This window comes from Oreochromis niloticus, linkage group LG3, assembly GCF_001858045.2.
Source record: "Oreochromis niloticus isolate F11D_XX linkage group LG3, O_niloticus_UMD_NMBU, whole genome shotgun sequence".
Classification (NCBI taxonomy): Eukaryota; Metazoa; Chordata; class Actinopteri; order Cichliformes; family Cichlidae; genus Oreochromis; species Oreochromis niloticus.
Window position 1 is genome coordinate 13150256 of NC_031967.2, and position 27359 is coordinate 13177614.

Consider the following 27359-nt stretch of genomic DNA (forward strand, 5'->3'; position numbering starts at 1 on the left):
AGTAACCATCTAAGGCAACCTCGAGCACTCCTGAGGTTTAAAAAACATGTTATTGATTTTACAGTTGTTGCTCTGTGCAGCATGTTAGTGGCACATTTTGAGGCACTTAGAAGTAGAGGCCATCACCGTGGCCTCTTGTGTCAGCAGGAAATGAACCCAACAAGGAAGCTGGAGAACAGCGGCATGCAGGCCCCTGGGGAACTTACTTATTGTGACCTCGCGTGGCCCGCTGAGAGTCGTGTTGCAATGGTCATTCGGTTCCAAAGAGTTTACAGCCACTTCACAGATACCTGAAAAACAAAGAATTAAGGAATTACCATACAAAGGATAAGCATGACCACACTTCAGACAGGAAGATATATAATTATGCATATACCCTGCTCACTGAGATTTAATTATTCCTGGCTATGAAAGCAGTAATCTTACTTTTCCCTACATGTGGTGACTTTAAATGCAGGTTTTATTTATTGGTATGTTTAAGCATTAATTAGTCAGTGTCACCCGTTGGTGTGCTGTCTTCCCAGTCACTTTTGTTTTCACTAACCTAACTTGACCTTTATATTTTCCACAGCTTTCTCAAACTCCTGATTTTTTACCCGTTTTTTTTTTTTTTACACTCCGTGACAAGAGAACAGCCTCTGCTGTCGCTCAAAAGTTGAGGCATGCTGTCAAAGATGTTTTATCTGAAAATTTTACTTTGTTTATCATCGAGTGTGTGGGATGCTTTTCATCCTCTCAGCTCAGCGAGTCCTCAATTCTTGTTTGTGTGTGGGTGTTTGTGTGTGTTTACACAGCTCGTAATGCCACAGAACTGCCCCTCAGAGTAATTAAGAGCTTACCCCATGATCCACTCAGGCAACACAGGGGATTGGCTTCACTCAATACTGCCGGGCCTCCATCACTAGAAGAGCGAACGAGGAGCAGAAACACTGAGTGTTGCGCAACAGACAATCAATTCCTTCATATCATTCTCCCTTAATCGCATTCATGATCGTCTCTCTGGTGAGCAACTGGTGAGACGCGGTGAAAGGCGTTGGAAATTGAGGATAAAAATAAAGGAAATAATAATATGAATAGTGGGCAAAGACACAAAAGCTCCAACAGGCTAAAACTATCCCCCACTTTTATTCAGTGGGTCTCTGTCACACGCACAGTCACTGAAACCAAACAGAGACTTGCTCACTGACTCTTGCATTGTGTTACATAGATGAGATGAGCCTTCATTGGACAAATGAAGCTGATCGCCATCTTTATTGGAAAGTTGACACGTCGCACTGTTTTTTAGCTGTTTCTGATCATGATTCCTTAAATGCTGAGTATCCGTTGTGGAGACGCAATGACCTAAAAAGACCTCCTATATCCAGGTACAGATGCTCATTTTTGTCTGTCAGGAGTAGGTTTAGCTCTGTGAAGTGTTAATTCACTCTCTGACCTCTTCCCCAACTATCCCCACTGAGACAAGGGGTGAGGAGTACAGTACCAGAAGCTTTACATGACAGGGAAGGGTTTTTTTTGTTTTAAAGCTGGCCTAAGGTGGTTTTGCAGATTTATTTAGCAGCACTGGTTTGCTTTATGCCAGTTTTTCCCAACCACTGTGCCACAGCACATAGGTGTGCTTTGAGAAATGATCAGGTGTGCCATGGAAGATCATCTGGTTCCACCTAATTAGTACTCTAAGCGATCGACATGAGTAACGGGCAGAACAATTACATTCTCTTCTACTAGAGGGCAGTACAACTACCTGCTCTAATTAAATGGGTTGCCAACTGCTAGTAAAACAGAAGAAGACGAAGAAGAAATTACATGATGGTCATGCTGTGAGATGACACAGCGCGTAATAGCAAAAGATAAATATTTGAATAGAAAAGCAGTCAATCTGACCTGGGTCCTGGAGAAAATTCCGACCCAGATGAAGGCCTAGCATGAGTAGTGGTCAGAAGAAAGCAAAAAGTGTATATTGGGAACAAACCGAGCCAATTCCGCTATGCCTGGTGCTTTTTGAGACATTTTTGTTTGGTGGTGTGCCGTGGCTCCAAAAGGTTGGGAAACACTGCTTTGTGCTACAGTCACACAAGTGAATACAGCACTTGGAGACTCAGGCATAACCAAAATTATTGTGACCTTGTACAAAGAACTTGTGATCCTGTTGCCTTTGAAATGATTGCTTCGAAGATGAGACCAGGTCTGCAACCACTTGCAGTATGCTCCCATCAAGATGGTGATAAAACGACAGGAAGCTGGAGTCTGCTATCAGGTTGCTTCTGAACGGGGTTAATTTGCCTACGTATGAAATCAGAATCCAGTCAGAACCTCATAGATCTGAAAGAAAGTCATCCTTAAATAGAGACCTAGGTGCTGCAGGACAGGGATTTAACTGTAAAAACCACAAAGACATTCATGAACCCAATTTTTGAAAATGCTAAACTGTAAAAATAAGATTTAAAAAAAAAAAAACAGAATGTAATGATCTGCAAATCTCATAATGCCATAAACCCCAAATTTTTAAACTGACAAAAACGTGCAATTTTAAGAAAACTATTTTTAAATTTGATGGCTCCAACACATCTCAAAAAGTCTACGATTTAATTTCAACAGTCCTGGATCTTCTTTATAATTTTTTTGACTTATGATTAGTGAAAGGCCTTGACCTGGACCACTCTAAAATCTGTATATACCTTTTGCTATTGATGGTGACAGTCCAGTGCAAGCTTCCAGTTCCACAGACATACCATCAAAGATGCAGGTTTCTGGCAGTCTGACAACAGGCTGGATGGTCCCTCTTTAGTCTGGATGATGCAGCATAATTTCAAATTTCCATTTTTCTGATCACAGAACAGTTTTCTACTTTGCTTCAGTTTATTTTAAATGAGTCTTGGTCCAGAGAAGACAGCTGTATGTCTGGCTCATGTTCACATATGGCTCCTGTTTTGCATGACAGAGCTTTAATAAGCATTTACGGATAGGACAGTGAAGTGTTTACAATCATTTCTAAAAGACGGTCACTTCTTTTGATGATATCATGTACTGTAGATGATGAGATTTTCTTCACAATTTTATGTTCAGAATTATTGCAAAACTGTTCCACCATTTGTAGATGCAATTTTTGCTTGTTTTTTTGTGGACTGAGTAAACTCTGTAATCATTACTTTAGGGAAACTAAATGCAACTCTTAGATGTTCTTTTTATACCCAATCATTTTATTAACCTGTTGCCAATTAGCCTATTTAGTTGCAAAATTATTTCTCCAGTTTTTTCTTTTAGTAGGCTACTTATCACTTTTCCAGTCTTTTTTAAAACTTTTTTGATGCCATCAAACTCAAAATGATCTAATTTATAAATTAAAGATCAATTATTGCAGTTCTTTGCAAAGCTCTTTGAGAGTGATTCCAGTCAGATTAAGTTGGTACATAATTGTTTGCCTCCCGTCAGGCAACCTGTGCAATTGGCTTTCAATTGAAAGTGTGTAACACCTTGAACTTCTGGGCAACTGGTTGGTCTTCCCAATTGCTTGGAACTGGTTGCGGAATAAGAAACCAGTTACTTTTAAATAATAATAAATGATAATGAAGTTCATACAGTGGTAAACGTGCCCCTGTGTTTGCTAATCTTGCTGACTGGACATTTTAAATTCCAACTCTTCTGAGCTCAGTACTATGTTATGCGTCCCAGTTTGAAGGTAGTGAGACTTAATCATTTTAGTTCAGACTGCTGCTTCATGTCGCATTATGTTATTAAAGCTTGGTTAGCCTGTCACTTTGTCCATTGCATCATTACTAGAGTGACATTTCAGTTACTGTGTCTTCTGATGCGACTGCTTTGTGTTGTTCCGCTCTTTAGAGCTGCAGTCATTTGATCTTCTCTCTTCAAGTCTACAACGATTTAAAGATGAATATAGGATTTAAGAAAAGACAAATCTAGAGTTAAAATGCACAACTCATACTTTAAACGGAAATGTCTTCCAACCCAAATGTCAAAGGTAGATTTAGAAACTTCAAAACTTTTTTTTTTTTTTGAGAGTCTTATCTCTAGTCATTTTCAATTCGTGGCATGGTGTGACGGATTCTAGTGATGACCCAGTTTCAATGTTAAAAAAAAAATGTTTTGTCTTAGAAAGGGTCTCATGCAAAATACATAATATTTTAATCAATGCAAGTCTGAAATCAAAGACAGTGGATTGCTGGTTAATAATGACCGCTGTGGAGATAGACGGATCTTTGAATTTATCCAGTTTTTGACACATTTCAAGACACATACTGTCGTTATGAAGAACAAAGAGCTTGGCGAAGGAAACGCTTTTGGCTACAGATTGATTTGTGTGTACACAGACAACACATACATACAAACTGTCCCCAAAGCTCACACCAATTTGAAACAGGCAAGGTTATTCATAAAGAGATAGATGTAGCTTTTTGCTTCTGCTGTCATTTGACGATCCATCTTAATGCATGATAATACCGGCTGTTGAGTTTTTCCCTTTGCCGGGCTCCACACCAATGCATCCAGTTTGTCTGTTACAGAAGGCTGATGATAGAGACAAATTACCGCTCATAGCTGGTTTACTGTACTTCCCTGTGGCCAAAGAGGTGGCTGGAGGCCACAACATTTTAAACACAGGGAGCCGATCAGCTGATATATGTGAGGTTATCGGGAGGGGGGAAGCAAAATTGAGGAAAGGGGCTTAAGCATTCGTAATTTTGTTATGCCATTGATTGCAGGTCACATATCTAATGTTTGCAGAGTGAAACAAGAGGATTTATGAGGTACAACGTAATGGAAAGTTTACTGCTATTCCACTCTGAGCCAAAGCTTGTCTTCTTCCACCATTTAGCAGGGACAATATACGAGGCACTAATGGAAAAGGCAAGCAAGGCATGTTAAATATCTTGCTCCTTATCAACACAGGGCGTGACAGGTATATGGCGAAGCATTACAATGTTTCCCCCCTTGATGCGAAATCAATACTGCGACATGTTCAACCGCACATGCCACCACCGTAGCGTCCTCTTAATTGAATGTGATGTAGCATCTGCTGAATTTGCACTTGTGCTCGGTTTGCAGCAGCTTTACATTGCCCGTGAAAATATCGATAGCTTCTCTATAGCTCTTCAAACTATATAGGACGCGTCCGTGCAGTGTGTGACTTTTATCAAGCCTGATGACAAAGACAAATACTGTAGACTGAAAGTGTGAGTGCCTATCTATGCACCTACAACTTGATTACACCACTGCATTAGACTAATGTATCTAAACCTTTTGAAGTTTTTATTTTCATTACTTGCTGCTATGAAAGTAAAATCTACACCTGTAACTGTCACTTAAGCCTGTGACAGACTTTTGCACAGGTGTGGAAATGGCATGCATTACGAAATGCCCCGTATTTGTCACAGTTTTGGGAGTGAAGCAGGCAGTTGTGCTGATGCCATGAGGAAAGCTGGACATTTTTTTGTCCTGCTGCCCTGCTAATGAGTGGCACATTAGTGGAGCCTTGTAAAACTTTCCATTGTCATAACAGGCAGATGTGTCCTTGTTACTGTCCATGTACCAAATCTGCTCACTGCAAGAGGATGGGAAGAATTTGTGTTCTTATTCTGTCTGACTGTCCTGTTCATGGCTCCAGAAATGCAAAATTAAGCAAATGTAACTAATCTAATAATGGGATGCTTCCCAAAAGCGAAACCTGCCAAACGATGACGTACATGGATAATTGTTAAGACAACATTATTCGGCATAAACATCGGTGGCTGTGGGCTGTGATCTTGCACATCTTGCTCGGTTTGACTCTAATAGTGTTCCAAAAACCCAAAAGTGGTTAGCAGCAGGAAAAATAATCTTTTGAATTTTAATGATCTTTCTTTTTCTTTTTAAACATGGATTGTGTGTATGCGGGTACGAGCCATAATGATGATTTTTTTTTCCCTCCTCTTTTGCTTTTGCGGCTCACCTCATGTCTGCCCTTAATGTCCGTGCCTCTAACACTTCAAATACCTTGTTGTCTGAGCAGGACCATCATCCACCCGCCATCCTGTTCTCATTTGTCTTTTACAATCTCAGCTAGTACATGTCAGGTCATCAGCCTGTTTGTCCTCCCCCCCTATTGTTACCCTGAGATGCGTTCAACAGCCCACTGCGGTGCAGGAAAAATGCAATCCATTTGGGATTTAGCACATGAGCGGCGCATGGAGTAAATGAGGAGAGAAGCTGTTGTGCTAAACCCTCATGTATTTCGATGAAAACTGGTTTATTCTTAATTTGCTAGAGTTGATTTTAATGTTGTTTATGTGGTTGGATTACATTATGATGCTGCAAAAGCTGCAAAATGAGTGTTAATGAAGTCGTTCTAAAGTTAACGCATGCTATGATCCTGACATCAGGTTAAGGTTGTCTTTGTTTTTCCTTGTTTTATTCTGTTTTCTGCATTGTGTAACCACTTGTGAAGATATATTTGGATCTGCTTTAGCAAATGAAATAAACTTGAAATAATTAAAAGACAAAGTAGAGGATTTACTCAAGGACAGCAGCGTCTATTTTCAAAACCCATAAACCGTCATGATAAAGTGTCTACATGTACGTGATAGATGCGATAACGACTAGGAACACAATAAAAGCAGTTATACCATACCTAGTCGCCTTGAACCATCCCACTGAATTTTTTTTTGTGCTTTTGTGTGTTGAGACTTCAGTGTCAGCACTCAATCCTAGCAATGAATCATTCTCACCTTTTCCAGTCCATTATACTTATGTTTCGCAACTGCGTTCGTGCTCATCGTCAATCAAGTCACATGACAAAGCAGTCAAAACAAACCTTACTTTTAACATTTCCTTGATAGAGCTTTGGTTTACAGAGAGGAACGGGGGGAAACTGACCCCCCACCCCCACCCCCCCACGGGTAGTTGCTCAATGTCAAGGTCAATGGCGAGTTGTCAGAGCTACAAGGAAAAATCCATTACCGAGGCAGGGGAAAGGTGTTATATTTGTCATTCTCAAATGAACAGCAGCTATTTGTTCCCCATTGGTCAAGTTTGCACTCTTCGGGAGTTTGACCTGACTATGGCAAACATTCAGGCCTCCCTTCTGTGTAGGAAAAGCTATCACTAGTCCCAGTCTTACCTTTCGATTTCTTCTTCTGCATGTGAAATACTCTGTTAGGGAATTTGGATGGAAAGTGGCTTTTCAGCTAAGTACGAGTATGCACCACTCATTATATTTTAATTAACGAAGAAGACTTTTCAGTCCCTTTCCAAAACTGTTATGACAAGGCAGTGATTTCTATACGGGATCGGGCTATTGGCGAAATTCTGGTCTGGTCTGAAAATATGCTTGACTGATGCATCTTGACACTAAATGAGTACGAGAACAAGGCCACCTGAATTTCACCCAAAAGATGTTGACATTTGAGTTCATGAAAGTCAAATATCATCAACCAGATATTTTTTGAAAAGAGTCCATTCAGATCCATGGTTATTAATGCACTGCAGCTACGTTTTTGGGTTTTTTTTTATATCAAGCACTGAAAGCTTATAAGTCAAAGAAACAAATGTAGAATATGAGGTGGTTTTCCGTCAATGAAACAAGTAAAAGTGCTGCATTACCTCACCCAGTAGATATCGCTTTACCTGTTAATATGCTAATTATGTATGAAAGGGGCCACACAATAGGAAAAACTCCATTGTCAGGCAGAGAATACATCAAAATAAAAAAAAAGAATATAGTGAAGAGTCAGTGCTCCTCTTTATCACAGTCCTATTGTGTAATGAGATGAAATGATTGCACAAGAGAGGCATTTAAAACTGGGTTACGCTGACAGTTCCCTCTGAGAACTGCTTTGACAAACATTCAAAATTTAATCTGTTTATATTTAGCTGCTTCATGATTGAATAATGCATCCCTCTTACATGCAAAAACAACTGCAGGGTGTCAGTGATAATGAAAAATGGATACATTCAACATAGTTCCACGAAAAAAGTTCTCTTCTGCATTTCTCTTTTGCAAACTCTGCCAACCAAATCCATCATTAACAGCATTAAATCCATAAGACATCAACTAACCCGAGGAGGAATGAAGGGAAAAGCCAGCGGAATAGCTTACGATTAATTCCATCACTGGCTAAATCCGTTTGTAAAGATTTATGGATTTGTAATTAGCATAAACACGAAGGAGATCGATAACAATGACATTATCTCTGCTGAACTAATCGGTTTATTCACACATCAAAACAAGGCAGAGTAAATCTTTTGTTTAAAGACGCTTCATCTCTGCAGTGTGTTTGGTTTTTAAGATACTTTAACAACAAAGTACGACAATAGCGAGAGCCCACATTGTCTTTACGACGCTTGTAACACGGCATTAGGTTGCTCTTATGCAAAATCAAGGAAGTGGCTGATATCATTAAACCGTCCAATGTGCAAGGAAATGAAGGGTGATGCTTCATGCTGACAGGTCCTTCCAATTATTGAAAATGCATGTTAATTCATATCAGCCACAATCATTTTACATGAAAACAAATTCTCTGAATAGATCAAACAGGACTGGAAAAAAAAGGGGGGGTGGGGGATATATTCACAGGACCTGGGATGGTTAGGGATTGCTGTGCCATCTTGTGGACTGCACCACTGTGCAAAGACTTTCCAGAGAATCTCTGCACCATCTCTTGATTGACACGGTGTCATCTCCCTGTCAGGCGCAGGAATAGAGCTCAAGGGTCGGAATCCCTGACGGCTCGGAGCCTGAGGAGAAATGCCAGGGAGCCAGCAGGCACTTGTGTTTTTAATAGAATCCGGCCAGAAAAAGATCTGTCATTTCCTAGTGCACTATTTGGGTGACTTCTAGAGGCCATTAAGAGCAACTTTTCCCCACCTTTAACATGCAACCACAACTACCCACGGCACGCACTGACAGGACTGAGTGCACCTGCTAGAGGAGAGCTCCATTTTCAGATAGTAATTCATTTTAAGGAATGACTTGCAAATGTTATGCAAGAGCATCTGTGCACATTTACATATCACAGTCTGCATGTGTGCACATGTAGATGTATGTACATGGGCTGGTGATTAATGAGAGCATTCGGAATTTCGTTCACCTGCTTTTCATTTATTCGTAGAAGCTGCATTATGAGGGACACAAGTGAGATGGAAAGCAGCTGTGTGTATGTGTAGGCACGAAGTTTCACAGACAGACAAAAGAGAGAGAAAGGGTAATAGAAAATGAGACCCCTGAACATGAAGTACAGTATGTGCAGGTACAGTATTTCATTCTCAAATGAGTGCCGCTCCATCTCTTGCTCTGCTCGATAATGGTCTATTTCATCACATAATTTGTGTAATTAGGTCCTGGACATGAATAATGTTTCATTTATTATAACAACAGCTGTCAGCGTTAGAGAAAGAAGGGCATCAGTTTGTGAATTTGTCAGAGAGTTAATGCAAAGGGAACAGTATGTCTTGGTTCAACAGCACTCCCGGGGTGATTATTTGGATGTCTATAACACAGAAAATGAGTGACATGCAGAGTATATTAATAAAGTATATGAGGGGTTTGAAAGTTAAACAAATAAAAAGCAGAATCAAGACCACCAGCTGACTGCAGGAGTCTTCCCTCTGTTATTAAAAACCTGCAGCTTTATATGGTTACCCATGGAGTCCATGTGTGCAACCCCAAAGCAAGATTTACACATTTAAGGATGTGCCATAACAATTAGGAGTTCATTCATTTTCATTGTTACTGATTACTAAACACAGAAACAAGACTGCAATCTGCTCCTATCTGTCCTTTAGAGATGTAAGTAGGTACGTGTGAAATTGTGAATTAAATTACAGAAACTTGGTGTGAAACTTACTTTGAAAAGTTACAATACTTCTATTGTAATGTCATTTATTCAAAGCGAATTACACTATGTACGCATTACAGTCCCGTACTGTAAGGATCATATTATACTACTGATTAGAGTGTGGTAGCTCTCCCTGTGAGTTCATTAAGGCAGGTCACCTAAAATAATGAAGCTGATTAATTTCTCAAAACCTCTTAGCAGTAAAGTGTTTGTCTATTCAGCTGCACCCCAACAGGAGGCCACAGACACCGTGACGTCACCCACTGGTTTCTGGCTGGCATTTTGAAGTCTCGACATTTGCACTTTGGCCACCATTATTTGGGGATTTAACAGATTGTCTTTAGAGAGTTGGAGCGTGTTGTGCTAGGTTATCAGTATGGGGATCAGCTTCTTGCTCTTGGACTCCACCTTAAGTGGCCACTTCAGGAACTGCAGCTTTTAGCACACTCTAAACTAGCTAGCAGCTAGCTAACTTGTATTTGGGCGAGGAATTTTGGTAGGTACTATTCAACTTTCTTTGCAGATCCCTTTCAAAGGAAGCTGCTGTAACGGAAGCGATTTTTAATAGGCCCTGGGACCGTTTTGTGGCCTTAGGGCCTTTAAAGGGTGCATTTTTTAAATGGTAAAAATGGTAAATGGCCTGTATTTATATAGCACTTTGCTAGTCCCTAAGGACCCCAAAGCGCTTTACATATCCAGTCATCCACCCATTCACACACACATTCACACACTGGTGATGGCAAGCTACACTGTAGCCACAGCCACCCTGAGGCGCACTGACAGAGGCGAGGGCCTAACAGGGGTTAAGTTACTGCTTATGGGAATTTAGATTAAGCTTATACTTATTGCTAAAATCCTGTATTCACTAGGATTTTGCTGTAATAACGAACCATTTCGATCACTCATAGGATGGGAGCGCCGCGCTTGTCATAGCAATTCCTTTTAATAATGCCAAGAGCCTTGTATTTCAATTAAAGTGGGATATCTATGTTCAGAATTTAAAAATCAAACACTCAAATGTCTTGTCAAAGCTCTTCAAATGTTACTGTTGGGTAACCCCTCTAGTTATTTTGCAGTACACCCTCTTGCAAGCGTGTGCAAAAATTCTTTCCAACCAAGCAAAATCCACTTCTTCCTCCATGATGATTCCTCCTCAAATTATTGGAGGGGATGACATACAGAAGAGCCGTGGCAGGCGGCCATGAACCTGCCTGCATTTGCTGACTCAGAAAACGACATTAGCATACAGCTGCCATTAGCCAGGCTGCAGCTGCCTTTTTTACTTTACTAAGAGGAGCTCTTGTTGGGCACAGGGACCTATGCATGTGCTTCCCGTCTGCTTTGATGACTGATAATGTGGCGCTCAGTCTGCAAACATTTACAGTGCTGTATTGTATGAATTACTTAGAACAGGACATAAACAAAATGCGAATCCTGTTTTGAGCCAAATATAGATAGATACATGTCTTTGCTGGCAGATTCAATCACAAGTGCACAGAATTTTGGTATATGTGGTTTCAGCCAAGTTCCCTTTAACGGTTTTTAAATTAATTCTGCTTGTACCAGTCCACTCTAAAGGAGAACTATCTTTTCATGTCTAGTTGAAGCTGAATCGCATCCTGTCAGGGTTGAGGTGATGTTGCAGGCAGATTGCTTATCTGTCAAGATCACGGCAGACACAAACAGGTTGCTGATGCTGCTGCTTAAACCTGTCTCAGTCAGGCCTCGATCATCAAATCTGTCCCTGTCTCCCATGATATATTGACAGTATTGCATTTGTCTCCCCCTTCCCCTCCGAGCTGAATTCCTGACCAATCCCGTGCCTGGTTATCAGCCCATCATAAAGAATGTATGACAGGACCTTAGAGCGGTGAGAGATGGTTTCAGTGAAGCCGGGAGGGCTGGTGAAGATGGAATCAGAGCCGGTGCCGACCTCCCCGAGGCTTGTAAGCAAATATTACCAGGAGGCTCTCCCACCTGACCCAGGAGCCATGTAAACTATTTGCGACTGACACACAGTCACACCATACACCCCAGCGTTCCCAATACAACACTTAAAACAGTTTGCTTCATCTGCTGGTTTGAGGACAAGCGGACTGATAATCAATGAGGTTTAAACAAACAATATTAAGTAGGTAGATTTCTATAGACTCTTTGAGTTGCTGTGCAAAATGTTAATAGAAACAGAATGTAATGATTTTCAAATTATTTAAAATTATCAAAAAAAAAAAATTAAATTACATTTCAAAAGGAGAAGACTTTTCAACAAACGTGGCATAACCTTAACCACTAAAAATTCCTCACAGTTTAATTTTGTCCTTGTTTGACTTTATCTGTTTTATGGCTTCATTTCATGTAAAATTGTGTTTTCATAGTCATATTGCATTTTTTTCATTTTGCTGGAGAGACAAGAGGGCTGTCTAGACTGACACAAAAGGTGTTTAACAGTCACACACATGTGATTTCTTTCACAAATACATCAAATCTCTGTTTGTCCTCATGGTTGTTTTTGGATTCCAACTCGTCCTAAACAATCAGGACTTGAGAAACCAAACATAACAGACAGGTAAATCTTAGACCACTACAGGTTCTCATCTATATCACAAAATATGATGTCAACATATTGTTGCCTAGCAACCAATTAACAAAGGGCTAAAATGACCTGATTTTATTATTTATGCATCTGCAACACCTTATACTGTAAAAGGATTGTTTTTGTTTTTTTTTATTTAATGGCAGCAACATATATTTTTATTAAAACTTCACTTATGCATATTATGTTGCCAACAAGTTGTAAGGCAACCACCTAGCAATGGGCTAAATGACATTGTCTTTGTTTCCCTTCATGCACTTGCAACACTTTGACAGATTCCTGTGATTTTAATTTCATGACAGTAACATCTCAGATGTATCCACAAGAGCTGAATTGTATAAGATGTATTACAATACAGTCGTGTTGCCTAGAAACCACCTAGCAATGAACTAAAATGATCTTTGCATTTATGTATCTCCCCTACCTTAAAAATCATTATATCATTTTAATTTAATGGGAAACAGAATGAAGAGGCCCAACAATTCTGTATCCAGGGCCTGTACTGGCTCTTCAGAATCTTTTGTGGAGAACTCTTTGTATGTGCACTAGCCGTCTGTACAAAATGTGCCCAGAGAAACTGCGAGCTAGGATGGAGATAAAGTTTTTGAAACTTACTGACATCAAACTTGGAGCGGAGACAAAACACATTTACCTGATTTATTTACTTTTTTTTTAGGTGTTCATTTGTAATCACGAAACCTCTTTTGAGAGTACTTTCACATCTATCTGGTAACTGAGGTGCTTAGCCAGCATTTAGTTAACTTGTGCGTTGGGCTAGTTTTGAATGGATAAACACAGGTGTGGAGTCACCTAGACGTCGCCCACTATGGACACTATTTGACAATTTATTGAAATTAATCAAAAATAGGTAGAAACCGTGTGATAAAGGTTGAAGAGAATAAGTACACCTTCAATTTATCACCCACGCTGTTCAGGTTTGAAACAAATCCTATAAGGAAAAAGAACAATATTCCGATTAGGTTTTAATGTTGTAAACACAGCTGATCTGTTTTTATTTGTCAGTTTAGTTTTATCCATGGACAGACAGATGGCTACATGTAGCTCACCTATTTATCAGAGAAGCAGAATTTTCTTTTTTTTTTAAAAAGTGTTGATTGGACATGGTTGGAAAACCTTAAACTGCAAGTGTGCTTTACAAATTGCGATCTCCAGAGATAAACCTCAGACCTAAATCAATACAATCGGCAGGATAGTGACGTCAAATCTAATTAAGATTGCTTTTGTGGCACAATGGTACCAATCTGTGTTGGGTGGGCCCAGTGTCAGCATGGGCTACTGCAAGGTTATTTTTCTTTCATTGTTTGAGGCTTAGAGACACCTCCAGAGGGATCCCTGTAGCCAAGACACTATTATCTGGCTAAGGTTTGGGACAATCACACTGTCCCTCTCTCATTTCTTGTAAAGGTCCCTCTTCAATTAATCTCAGAGCCAAATCTTTTTATTCTCTTCTGTACCAACCGCATGAAAAGAGACTTTCAAAAGAGATTGTGAGCAGGTTGGCTTTCGGTGTTAAAGGAGAACAAAGAGGGATTATGTCATATAAGAGTAAACTGGGGAAGAGAGGATGTAGCCGGGCGATTCTGATTGTGTATAGATAATGCCGTGCTGTTACATCTGACAGAAAATGTTTGGCTTGGAAGAAGAAACATTTCACAGACTGATTTCTACATTTCAGTTTGGTCCAATTTTTCATTCAATTTAACTAAAACCAATCCCAGTGTGGCGTCTCTGTGCAGATTTCACAAACTGTGCAGTCAGTGCGAAGAAAACTGTGGCATTAACTTTAAATTACACAATACTTGGTTTCTTGGGCTAGGTTCTATTTTCTAAATTCTATTTTCATTCACTTTCCTATGCAAAAATCCGAGAAGGACCTGGACCTGTTATATCTGCAATGTAACGTTGCAAATATACTGTTGCATGTTCTGCCATCAAACTCTCCAAGCTCCTCTTGGCATGATTACTTTCTGACATTATTATTAAATATATATGATGCAATCATTACCTTAGGACTCATTAATACCTTTATTTTCCAGTGTGTTGTGTTGTTACACAATTCCAACAAAAATAGAAAGAAATAGAAAAATATGTTTGCAGGCACAACTTGTATATTTACCCATGTAAGTATTTCCGCATTGTTTGAATATTTGGCTATGCTTAAAATAAACATTCCTATTAACATTATATAACTGAGGAAAAATAAGAAAAAGCATGATAGGGGCACTTTTTTAAAAATCTTGTCATAGATGATAGAGTTCTCTCTCCCATACGTTATTCTTATTCAGTGCAAACCTACTTTTGTAGGTTTTCCCATTGTTTGTATTGGCTTTGAGTAAATGCTTTAGTCTGCAAAACCCAAAGTCCCAAAGGAAAACGGATCACATGAAACTGTTTTACAGATTTAAAAAATCCGCTGTGTGAGTGAGTTTGCTGAGAAAAATAAACCCCAGAATACATATAGAGGTTATTAATTTTTCTGTCCAGTGCTGAGTTATTAGCTATATTTCAGATGCGCTTCATTTCATCCCTCCTGAACAAGAAAATATTAGATCATTTAACCACACAGGTTTATCTGAATATAAACTTCAGTGAGTACACTGTCAGCCTAATCGTTAGAAATTGTGCCTCCTGATTACATTATCACACTTATGTAAACTTGTACCAAATTCAAACACATTCAGGAAATCATCAAAATCAAAGTCCAATAGAGTATCGACTAATCGTAGTATTATGGCGTATTGCTGTTAGGGTTTTCATTTCTTCTTTGCACACCATTAAGGAAGGAAGCTAGGCTAACCTAAGCTAGCTTCCAGCCTCATTTAAGCTAGCTTAAACGACATAATAAAAATACCTTAGCGTACCATCGAACACAGCTCCTTCTTTAAGCTTCAAAATTTAATCCAAAATCACTAGTCAACATCACAGTGGCTATGTTCCACTTTTATTTTTATTTGTTTGTTGGTTTTTGATTTTCTTTGATGGACTCAACAAGATTGCTGCTTGAAAAGGGGACAGGTGAGCAATGTATGACTTTTTTTTAAGTTATGGCTTGTTTTATGAAACAAATGCAGTCAACAAATTTGTTAAAAATCAAAGATAAAAAATGAACATTAATGCCGTTTGTTACTGTAATAAAAAAAAAAAGACCATTACTGCAAAGTCAAACAGTCAAACTCATCCTAGAGAGAAATTAGCATGTCCACCACACTGTTTTCATCTATATATGCACATTTGTACCGAGACCAAGCGGGATTCTCTGGGGCTGAAAGATGATGTTGAAGCACATGTGTCAAAAAAACAGAAGTAGGACATTTCTGACAATTGGTTTGATTTTTAAATCAGAATACAATTCTGCACACACTCATTATCCCGTCTCCCTTTCTTTTTCTTTTTTTTAACCAAGTGTTTTTGTCTGTGGAAAAACTCGACTGTGTGTGGACAGAGGATGGTGAAGAGCACAGGAGAGACAGGTGAGACATTTTATACACACCAAAACAAAACCGGATGAGTTAGCAGTGCTATAGTAACCAAGGAGCCACCACATATGATGAACTAACAATGTCCCGTGTGGTGGATAGGATGACTGGACTACGGAGAAAATCGCCCAACCCTAATGCAGACAAACTATCCAAGCAGGGAATTAGTAGATATTAGAGATGGCACGATACCACTTTTTTATGTCCGATACCGATATCATAAATTTGGATATCTGCCGATACCGATATGAATCCGATATAGTGTGTTTTTTAATCAATAAAACTGTTTTTTTTTTATATCTTGCTGCATTTTGTATAAGTTCATACTCAAGTTTAAATAAACAACAACACTAAAGCTATTCTGTTATACCTGTATGTAAAAAATACACTGCGCCCAAAATATTTCATAGTTCAGCAACACTGATCAATCTAATAAACTTAAACCTACTCCATCCTCCCTATTCTGGTATTTTAAAGAGTACTTAGCAGAAATATTAAGCAACCTAACTAATAGGGTTGCAAACTCCCAGCAAAAAAAAAATAGGGAACCACCCCCCACCCTCCACCTCATGATGCTTAATCGATGTAATCAACTTTAATTTGATGCAGGGTGAAAAAAAATGCACAGAAATAAATTATTTTTCAAGAATAATTAAATAGATTCAACATCTTTCTTCTACAGAATTGCAGAATTCACAGATGGTACCTTCCCAAAGGAAAAAGTACTATAGCTTACTAGGGTATATTAGACTTAACAGTTACTATATACAGAAATGGACTTCTATACATTTTACATCAGATTAAAACTTTGGGTGTAAGATTCAGATAATTATTTATTAAAAACTAGACATTTTAAATGAGAATAAGAAAGAAAAGTATGTCTTTGTGCCCCCTTTTCCCTGTTCATGCCCTATCGGCCCCCTGGCTAAACTTTGCTAGATCCGCCCCTGCACAGTTACCAGCCGTCAGCTACATAGAAAAAAATCCTGGTGTAGAAAGTAAGATTAAATAAATTCTGACCACAGCTTATCAAGTTTAAACGTGCTGCTGTTGTTCAGCCGCTGGTTTCCTCTTTCTGGTGCAAAGTGGGCCAAAAACAAAGAAGAGAGACGGACTCGCGACAGAAAAGCCGATCAGCTGATCGTTAAGCAGTTTCAGGATTGAAGTAGCAGCAGGAGAGGGAGAGAGAGAGGCAGTCGCTCTATATATCGGTTGTTAAGCTTAACGCGGGAATGCTTTACAAACATTCAGAGATGAACTTACACACTTGCTTTACTTCTGGTTTGGTAGCGAGGCTACAAATACACACAGCCGCTCTATCACGTGAGCACACTGCTCCAACGTGCTACGGTTATGAGCCGAGTTACACCGTGTAGCAAGTTTTGTGAGGTGTTTTTTTGATATTTAATGGATCGGATTACATTTTTAATTTCTCACCGATATCCGATCCAGTAATTTAGGTCAGTATCGATCCGATACCGATACGTAATATCGGATCGGTCCATCTCTAGTAGATATATTATGTGTGTCTGTGTGCTGGATACCAAACTTTTTTACCAAATATATTAGCATCTAACTCCACCCTTTCCTCTGAAAATAGTCACTTATAGGTCCAAGAAACTCATGTCAACCTTTTACATGTACACTAAGAGTGAGAGTTACTCAAAAAATATTTATGCCCATATGCAAGCTGTAATTAATTAGATTACATGTAAATTTTTCCTTGTAATTTTGTTACATAAGTACAGTGTAAAACATTTAGTGGATTCCTGTCACATGAAATTTACTTGATTGTGATACATTCAGTTTACGCCGTGGAGAAAGGTGGGATAGAGAGAGACTCTCATTACATCTGAGAGAGGTTAAAAAGGCTTAACATCCAGTGTGCTGTATAGAGAGCACATTTTCCTTAATAAATAATGATTAGAATAAATAAACTTTTGATTTAATATATTTCAGTCACATTTCACTCAAAATCTCCCCTTTTTTCTATTTTAGTGCAATTTGTGTTTTTTCCACAAACTTTTATTCGACTGCTGTGCTGCTGTGTCCCAACTTGTCACACTGCCTAAACTGCTAAAACTCATTTTACTGATAATGCAATTTATAGACATTAATCATCACACAGAAATATACAGAACATTTATAAACGAGTATCTTGCAGTGCCATGGAGATGGCACAAATTGAAACTCAATACCAACTGTATTGCAAACTTAAACATTCATCTCAGAGCAGCCCCATTTCAAGCACTTGAACAAAACAAAATCAACAAAACATCTTGTGTTCATTTGTTAACTAATATTTTTTCCCTAACCAACCTTGCAGACATGTAATCAGTTCAATACAACCTTGAAAAATGCAAACAAGGCAATCGTGTCGGGGCGATTAATTCATTTCTGGATTGCTGCGCCTGACTGAATGTTGAAAACACTAAGATTAATTTTGGAAATTTATATATTTTGTAAAAGTGCTTTTGGAGTGTGCAAAGACGAATGCTTATTTGGACGAAGCAGCAGAGATATAGCGTTACTCTGTGGCCTGAACACACACACGCACACGCAGTCAAAGTTGTTTTAAAGTCAAATGGATTGTAATAGGAACCCAAGATGCACTCTGTTCCTTACTCCGAGGATTAGGTAATGTGTAGAACAAAAGAGTTGTGAATAATTTATTGACCATTGCATGCACTGTGGTCATACACATACAAGTGTCAGTTTCCGATTCAGTGTGTGAATCTTAAGCACGCGCTAGACAGATTACACAAAGACCCTTTTAGCGCTATTAACACGACTGCAAGGACGTCAAAGTTTCCTTTTATCTTACGTCGAATCTTTAATTTGGATGCTCTTCAGACAGATTTGAAGTTTAGATTTTCTTCACCTCGGGATCAAATCGTCTGCGGCGTGCGTCCTCGTAATCACCGCTCCATTTATAACCCCAGAATCAATTTTTAATGATGTTCTTCACCCGTGCACACCAGAAAAATGCAACTGTCCACATTTGCAGTTGCTCAGGGATGCTGAGCACTGAAAAAAAAGAATCAGGTGTTTCATGTGATTAATTTTTTTCAGTTGATTTGACAAAGCATTTTGCTGGGTGGAGAAAAGCTACATTGTGATATTACTATAGCTTCTAGGGCTACAGTGGAGCTTTTTTTCCTTCCTTTCTTTCTTTCTTTCTTTTACTTAAAGAAGCACTGTAATGGGGACTTCATCTTTTTTTTCTTCTGGGGCTATTCTATAAAAAGGTGCCAGTGTCTGAGGTCCCAGTGGTACCTATTACGGCAGCCTAGTAGTCATTAATCACAGACGAGTAAGCATTTCAACGCAGTGTCCGCCCAGAGTTTCCAATAGCCATTCATTAACAGTTTCCACCACCATCTCTTTTCTTAGTATCTGCCCCCTCCTCTCATTTGCTCCCACCTGGACTCTACGGAGTCGGTCCTTTTCTTGCTGACGTCCCTGCTTTTTATTGCCAGTGTTATGTATAAAGTGTCGAGAAAGGTATGCTTTTCTTTTCTATAATATGGGACAGATCTGAAGATAACCTTCGCAAAAGTTCTCCTTTCATGTGCTTTCGCCTGTTTTCTCCCCCCAATCCAAGTTGTTATTTCTTACAAAACCTTGTTACTGTTCGTACAGCGTAGGGTGTTTACTGTATAGCAGTGAATAGCACTCTGCTGAAAGCTGACAACCTGCCGTCTTTAATTGCATTCATCTATCTTGGGTTGCGACCAGGTCTAAAGGTAGCAGGGAGGTAGATGAAGAAAATATTCTTTTTTTTTTTCCAACAAAAAGAAAAAAGAAAGACACCACGATGCTTTGAAGCTGATGTATAGCGTCACCAACATTACCAAACTTTTCATCCTTAAGCAACTTTGTAGGTACTTTGGTGTAATAAGACGGTATTGCTTCTTCCCGTTTGTGAAAACGTTCATTTTATATGTGCTCCTGAAACTAATATGTCAAACATCAAGGGAAAGAGTGGCCAACGGGGGAATTATAGCCATTATTAATGGTCTCCGTGATCTCTCAAGGGTTTTCCATTATAATTATTGACTCTTTCCTTTCTTGTCTTGTGCTTTTTTTCTGTTTTTACTTAAAGCTAGAGCCGAGTCAGCGTCTGGTAAAGGAGCTGCAAAACAGAAATCCAAAGCATTAATAACTGTGCGGCTGGGAAGGTGTTTTTGTCGCAGAAACGAAGACCCCCGAACACTGGGGTATTTTTGGTTGTTTTGATTGGAATCAGAGTTAATTTGATTTAAATAATTTCACATGCGTTAATTAAACTATAAAAGTTTTCCGGGACCTTTAAAGTGACTCTTTTGACTGCAAATATCCTTGTTTATTCTAATAAACAAACCAAAGTGGGTCATTCAAAGAGACGTGGCAGACGTCTCATTTAAATTTAGCGAACTGCTTTGACACCAGAGAGCAGCTCCTGCTTTAAGGGATCCGTTTGATTGCTCGAGAAGGCAACTGGTTTCCTTCCACTCAGTGTGAAGACCGCTTCACCACCAATTTCTGCAGGTGGTAAAAGAGAATTACGCCTATCAAGTGAAAGCCTGATTTTCAGTGCACCTCGTTTGTTACTTTTATGTGTTGTTTCTGAATAGCGAAAACTCATTAACAACTTGGATATACTACATAGCACCAGCAAAGCTACTGTCTGCTTTCCCTTTCCCAAGAAGTCAGGCATCAGGCATGCCAAAGATGGCCAGAAAACTGACATCTAAAACCTGAGTGATTTGGCTTTCGGCTCTGATTGATTAGGCAGAGCCTGTTCATTGATATTCAACAGAGAAAGGATAGACTTTCTTCTCAAGATAATTTGGCTACATTTACAGTGAACCTAACACCTCAGCAGCACCTTACTTAATATCAATCACCTGATGTGGGATAACCCAAAGTGCTGATCAGCACATAAGCTGGAAGATGCCTCCTCTTCAGTTTACCTCACGTCATATAGGACATTAACCCTGAGAGGCAGATTTCCCCTGGCAGCAGCCTAAACAAACTGATTGCTAATCATTTATCGTCTGGCTCGCTGCAAGACTGTGAGTATAAGTCTGCATTGATTAAATGGCAAGAAAGAGAGAATGAGAAAGTGCAGCCTTCTTTTCTTGATGAATGCATGCGAGAGGTAAAGTGTGACAGACGGCAGAAACCGGCTAATCTAAGGTCAAATAAGGATGAGCTTTCATTAGATACATCCACGGCCCACATAAGGCAGTGGGCTTTGACGGGGGACTCATTCCACAGTTTTACCCCGACACCACCAGAATTTGTAATTTATAACAGCCGGAAATGAAACGACACTCTACTTTGATTGCTTTGCTAAGGGTCATTTGTACGTGCTGCTAATATTGCCATTATAATATAGAGGGGGAAAAGTAAGCGCAGACTTATATTGTTTGAAGTCGAGAGTTTCTGTATGGTGAAGAAATGCAAGGTAAATACCCCTGTGGCCACACAAAGAATGGCAGAGCCATTACTCATATCCCGAAACGAAATGAATAGGCCAAAGTCTACCATACTGCGGGTGCATGAGTAATGCAGGGTCTTGGCTGCTGGTATGTTTCAGAACAGAAGCTAACAGTACTTGCCAATTCCACGATAAATATCAGATAGTCTGGCAGCACATTTTGGAAACTGAGCTTCGTGATGGAGAGGAAATTGCCATCAGGCTGATGCATTGTTAAAGACAAGCAGGAACAGCTGGTGGCCTTTTCCAAGATAATCCAGCTCTTGATGTTTTGGACTTCTTGTTGGTGATAAGAGCCCGTGTCCTCCTATTCCTCTCAGCCGTAAGAGTCCTCGACTTGCTTTTTTGGGGGGGAAATTCGCTGTATTCTCATATGCGGACTTTACATTCACGACTTGTTTAAATTGGGCTACTCAAAACTTGAAACAATTTGGACACGGAGTCTGGGAGTCTGCATATATGCAGAATCTTAACTACTGCTCCATTAACTCACAGTAATGATGCATGCCATCCGTCTGTTTGTCTGTTGATGATTTGCAAATGGCACACTGTTGCATGCCTTCTGCACTTTCTCATTCTGGACAAAATCAAAGCCCCTCAATTGGAACAGAAGGAGGGGAAAAAAATATGAAAGGTGCATCTGAGCTGTACTGAACAAAATGGTCCATGTTGTCAGGGCTCACAGTTTATGAGCAGGAGAAAGGCAGAGAAAAAGGGGTGCGTGAAAGCCCACTGTACCTTTTTTTTTTCTCCCCCTCTTCTTTTTCTACTGTGAAGTGTATTTGTCTGCAGCCCCTTTGCAGGGCTCACAAAGCAGTTTGACGACTGAAGACATGTTTTCTTTATGTGAGATTCAGTCGCTGTGATACGCAGGGAAACTGCTATTTTCTACCCCCAACTGTTGTTTATGGGAAGCAAGTGTCAAAAACTCCTTCAGTTTCCAAAGTGAATTTGATAAAAGTAGCAAAATGAAAAGTGCATGCTCTTATTTTCCGATCACTCGGCTGTGTATGAGAATTCGAAATTTGCTCGTGTGATTCGGGAAGTCAGCTTTTTTTTTCCCTTTTTCTCTTTACTTTGAAGTGCGAATGTGCAAAATGTATGCAACTCTCGACACAAAAAAGCAGATGGATTTCTCAGCTGAATAGGACTATTATTAAATTATATCAGCACACTGAGTTGTGAGGTGTACAGCCTAATTACTATTCTTTTGAAAAACACTGGTGTTATTCTGGGCTCATACAAAATGGAGGACGGCGTCAAGAATACATTTGTTTCTTAAACTCTGAATGCACAATGCATAATGCATGCAGGCGAAAACTTTGCGAGGTTTGTAGGACAACGTTCAGTCGTCCCTTCAGTTGTGACATTGAACTGATGACACTGACTTACAGTAAGTGTTCGTAATGAGCAGTTCTCCTCAACACAAAGAAAGTCGCTTAAGCGCAATATTCAGGCAATATCACCCTTTGAAAACTGACTGTTGGTATTTCCATTATCCCGTGTAATGAATATCCCCTGAGAATCTGAGCAGCATGATTAACCTTTTCTTACAACATTAGAACCTCATCAGATATAGTCTCTACAGTACGCTTTTGTCTTGAACCTGTGCGGCAATTTGTGCACCCTCTATCTTCCGAGCGAGCGCTCCGAATTCAGTTTTCCCTGCGCAGATAAGGCCGGAATAATACGTTTCTCGTGTCAGTTCTGGGAATTACCCCGAGTCTCCTGTTTGTCTCTGACTCTGCTTCTGGAATGTCTGGTTGGGGCTCTGTATCTCTTAAAAATGTAATTAATCGTCAGTGGCAATGCGCAATCAAACCTGCTCACACTTATCTGGATGTTTAGCCTAATATACACGAAGGAAACACAGTTTGCCCTCACGATATCGGGTGCCAGGTTAATACGTGTGTTACAGGTCCGACATTGTAAGTCGATGACAGTTCATTCCTACATAAACAGGAGAAAGACAGTTCGGATTCACGTGGCAAATACCAAAAATACATTTTCTGGTCTTAGATTTTATTTCCTTCCACAACCTTAACAATGTACAGGGGAAAAAAATCACACACTTCACTATATATTCACATTTAACATACCCGCAATTACAGTGCTGTGAATAAATAGCTCTCCACTTGATAAAGCAATGTAATTATACTATATACTATATATAAGTATCAGAGTAACCATATGGATAATTAAGTAACCACTATTAGCTTTATGCTAAAACTCAATGCCTCAGCTAAAGATTGCACTGTTTTATCTTTTAAGTCCTTCTAATAGGTGGACTGGTATTTATATAGTGTATTTCTACTTAGCTGAGCACTCAAAGTGATTTCTACTACAATTTTCATTCACCTAATCGCACACTTCATACGGTGCTTTCATCTTTGCCTAAGTGCTTTCTAACATTCACACATGTACACACTCCAGTGGATACGCTGCAGGAAACTCAGGGTTCACTATTTTGCCAAAGTATAACCATCAGATTGGTTAACAAGCCGCCCTACCACCTGGCAAAGTAAGAGAGAAAGTAAAGTATGTATGTATGTAGTCGCAGACGTAGAAGTCTATGGGAAAATGGCTCAGTCGCTCATTTCAGGTGACAATGAGTAAAAAACTTCTGTCCATTTTGTAAATTTCAATCATACTGTGTTTTAAAAAAGAGGACTACTGGGCTATGAGTCATTGGTCAATGGACGTGCCTTTAAGCTCTAACCCACCCCTCTGTCTTCACATCTGTTTCCAAAACACCAAGATGGCGATGGTGGAAGCACTCATCTGGAGGCTTTAAACCAGGACTTCATATTTTATACTGTCCATGTGTAAAAATCATCCATATGTGGCAAAGCTGCCACATATGGATGGACACTTAAAATAACATCCCACAATAAAATCCAGGACAGGTTAAAAAGTGCAAATATTCTCCAAATATAATGATGTCATTGTTTTGGTTTTACAGCTCATAGTGCATTTGAAGGATGGAAGTATGGGAAGCTAGAGCACTTAAAACTCTGAATATTTGGAATCAAGGTCTGAGTATATTAATAGATATTGAAAGAAAGATGAATATAGAAAATCTAACCTGAAAGAAATGGAAGAAAATTTAAATATTGAATGAAATCCATTGCCACTGTTATATCCTTGTCATCAGAGTAATAGCTCTCTGAACTCTCTGGCTTTTAAAAATGGCATTGACAGAAATATTCCAATACTTGGTTGCGCTAACAAAAAAATATGGTTATTAACAGCTGCTACATTGTGCTACCTTGATGATCCTATTGCCATAATTGTGATATTTTCAGGGTAAACGTGTTCAATAAAACGTTGCTGAGAAAATGATACGCATCATTCTTCAAAATAATTAACGTCTCGTCTCATTACAAGTCAAGGGAGATGATGAAGAGTTCAGGGAGAGTCTGAAGCACATGATATAGGCAAGGAAAAAGGCAGCAATCAGTCACTATATTCTGCTTTTCAATCCATTGTAAAAGCCAGAGCATTAGTCTATAATATACTGACAAATACACTCTTTAAAATAAACTACCTATATTATCGATGGCTCTTATTTCCTGTGTATTCTTTGCTGGTAGCATCACAGTTTTTACCAATTCCGATGTACTTCTTTACTAGTAGACCAAACCATGAACCGACCAAGCAAAATAACTTTATTTGGTATCCCCGAGTGTGTTTGTGAAGGTTCTCAGTCATCCAGGTCATCGTAGTTTAAGGAACTTGGAAAGAAAAGCGTCTGGACTTCTTGGACTTCCTGGGAGTGTCCCCAAGAGGGTTATGGACCCCCAATTGATCCTCTACCTAATCACATGAGCCAAGGTGTGAAAACGGATGTGGGTCACAATCAGCCAAGGTTTTGGGTGAACCCATAGTGAAACCTGGCCCAAGTCTATCGTGTGATTTATTGAAGTCAAATGGCCCAGGATGTGAGTGGCCATTAAGGGATCTCAAAACTGGACTATGGATGGCAGACAGTTGGTGTCGTAAACCACAACCTCTGTTCAAAGATGGTCGCTCACAGTGGACATAGATGGCTTCTTACACTCCTCTTATCTGGATAACCAAGGGCCTTTTATCAGCAGAAAATTGAGAGTCCAATTAAAGCATCAGAAGTAACTAAGCTGTTATGTCTAACTATCAGGCCCTTTTGAAGTGTGCTGGTTTTGTCATATTTTGCCAGTTGTACATGGTTGTACCTTTAGAAAAAATATTTTAATGCTTTACCCTCCCAAAGATTTGGTCCTTTACATTTTCCCATGGCAAGGAGAGATTAAACTTTAGTCAAAACTTCCAGATTTTCTACCTTCAGGCGCTACATTTTCTTTGTGCCCAGAAAAAACTATCATACCAAGACATGGCAAGAGCCTAGGATCTCTGTTCTATTTTGCAAGCTGTTTGCAGGTATTGCATCAGCAAGTCTCCCCTTATCCTCAGATACTTTATTCACAAATGAACACGTAACGGCTGCAGACAACTCTGCCCACCCCCTGACCTAACACCTCAACGATCCACGATGTGCAACCTAAGGTAACAATCATCACGCATTGTTGTAACATTATTGGAACATCCCGGAGCCTGTCAGACTTGCTTTCTAATGACTGCCTTCCCTGCTGTGTTGGATGTGTAACTTGTCACTCCACTATCAAATAAAAAAAGAGAAGAAGCTCGATGAGGCAGAAAACAGTGGAAGGACTCCAGAAGGCTTTCTTGACGCGTCACTTTCGTTGGTAGAGTCGTAGGTTTGTGGTAGACTTTGACTGAAAAGATTAGGTGGGAAACTTCTCTATATGAGAGTTTGAGAATAATGTGTGCCAGGAGGCAAGAGAGACACTGCATCAGGGACCAATTGACACTGTCAAGATGAAACCTCAGAGGTGTTACATCTGGAGGTGACTTGCACTGAGCGTTTTAAAATTATGCGCACATATATTTGAATATTATCGAGTTCATTCTGTACTGATCTGAAAAAGCATGAAAATCCTGGGAACATGCAAATCACTCAGCCAAAAAGGGTAGAAAGGTCTTTGCCATTAAAGATGATAACCTCTCTGAAATTACAGTATTTCAAAAGAGCACATGAGCACACAGTGGTGGTATAATGTTCAAAAATCTTCACAACACTGAGCTCAAAGTGCATACTAATTGCATCATGCTCCAAAATTTACAAGTGATTATTTAATACCTGACTAACAAGTAGTACTTCATTTACACATTAACAAATCTGTTTTTGAATGTCACATCAGTCCAAATGATGAAACTATCATCGAATTAGAAAGTGCTGATACCACCATACCTTTTTTAAAGCCTCCTTTTGAGGCTCTCCTGCTCTGTTCTTGATTCAACAGCCGATTTAACATTCGACCCAGTTTCAGCGAGGTTCTCTACTGGGACGCAACCCAGAAGTGTCATACTGAAGAACCAGAATAATAAGGCCCTCGACTCTGGAAATGAAGCAAACGATACCCTGTTTATGCTCCGCAGATTAATATACAAGAGTAGCGTATTTCTGTATGGGTGTTCTGCTTATTTTAAGAAGCACACACAGTCATCAGCTTGCATTATTGCAATCAATGTTGATGGGGGGAAAAAAGAGGCACAGAGACACAGACAGCATAAGTGCAGTGTAATCCAATATGCACACATCTCATTTTGAAGGCTAATTAGGCACACCCTGCCCCGTGGATGTTAGTTTGGTATGGAAATGACAGCCAACAATTTTATGCGACCCTTAGGAATATAATCAGTATTATAATATAATGTAATTAGTCTTACCGTGCCATGTAATCACACAAGGCTTGGAATATCAATAGTTAATGGCAAAGTGGATCACAAACAACCTGATTACATTTTCTAACTTACTTTCAAAGAGCCAGAAGCAGTCTGCCAGCAGGTCTCACTGGGAATTTAATGGTTTTACTGAAGTTAGTGAAGTACATATTGTCTCT

At 39.5% G+C, this 27359-nt stretch overlaps 1 long non-coding RNA gene across 1 annotated transcript; it reads right to left on the bottom strand.

The window, feature by feature from the left end:
- Positions 1-26850, bottom strand: LOC112846563 (uncharacterized). The gene is made up of 3 exons (XR_003219574.1): positions 26708-26850; positions 840-901; positions 1-290 (listed from the first exon to the last, which is right to left on the bottom strand). It is a non-coding gene; the product is annotated as an uncharacterized LOC112846563 (long non-coding RNA).
- Between the last annotated feature and the right edge of the window lie 509 nt (positions 26851-27359).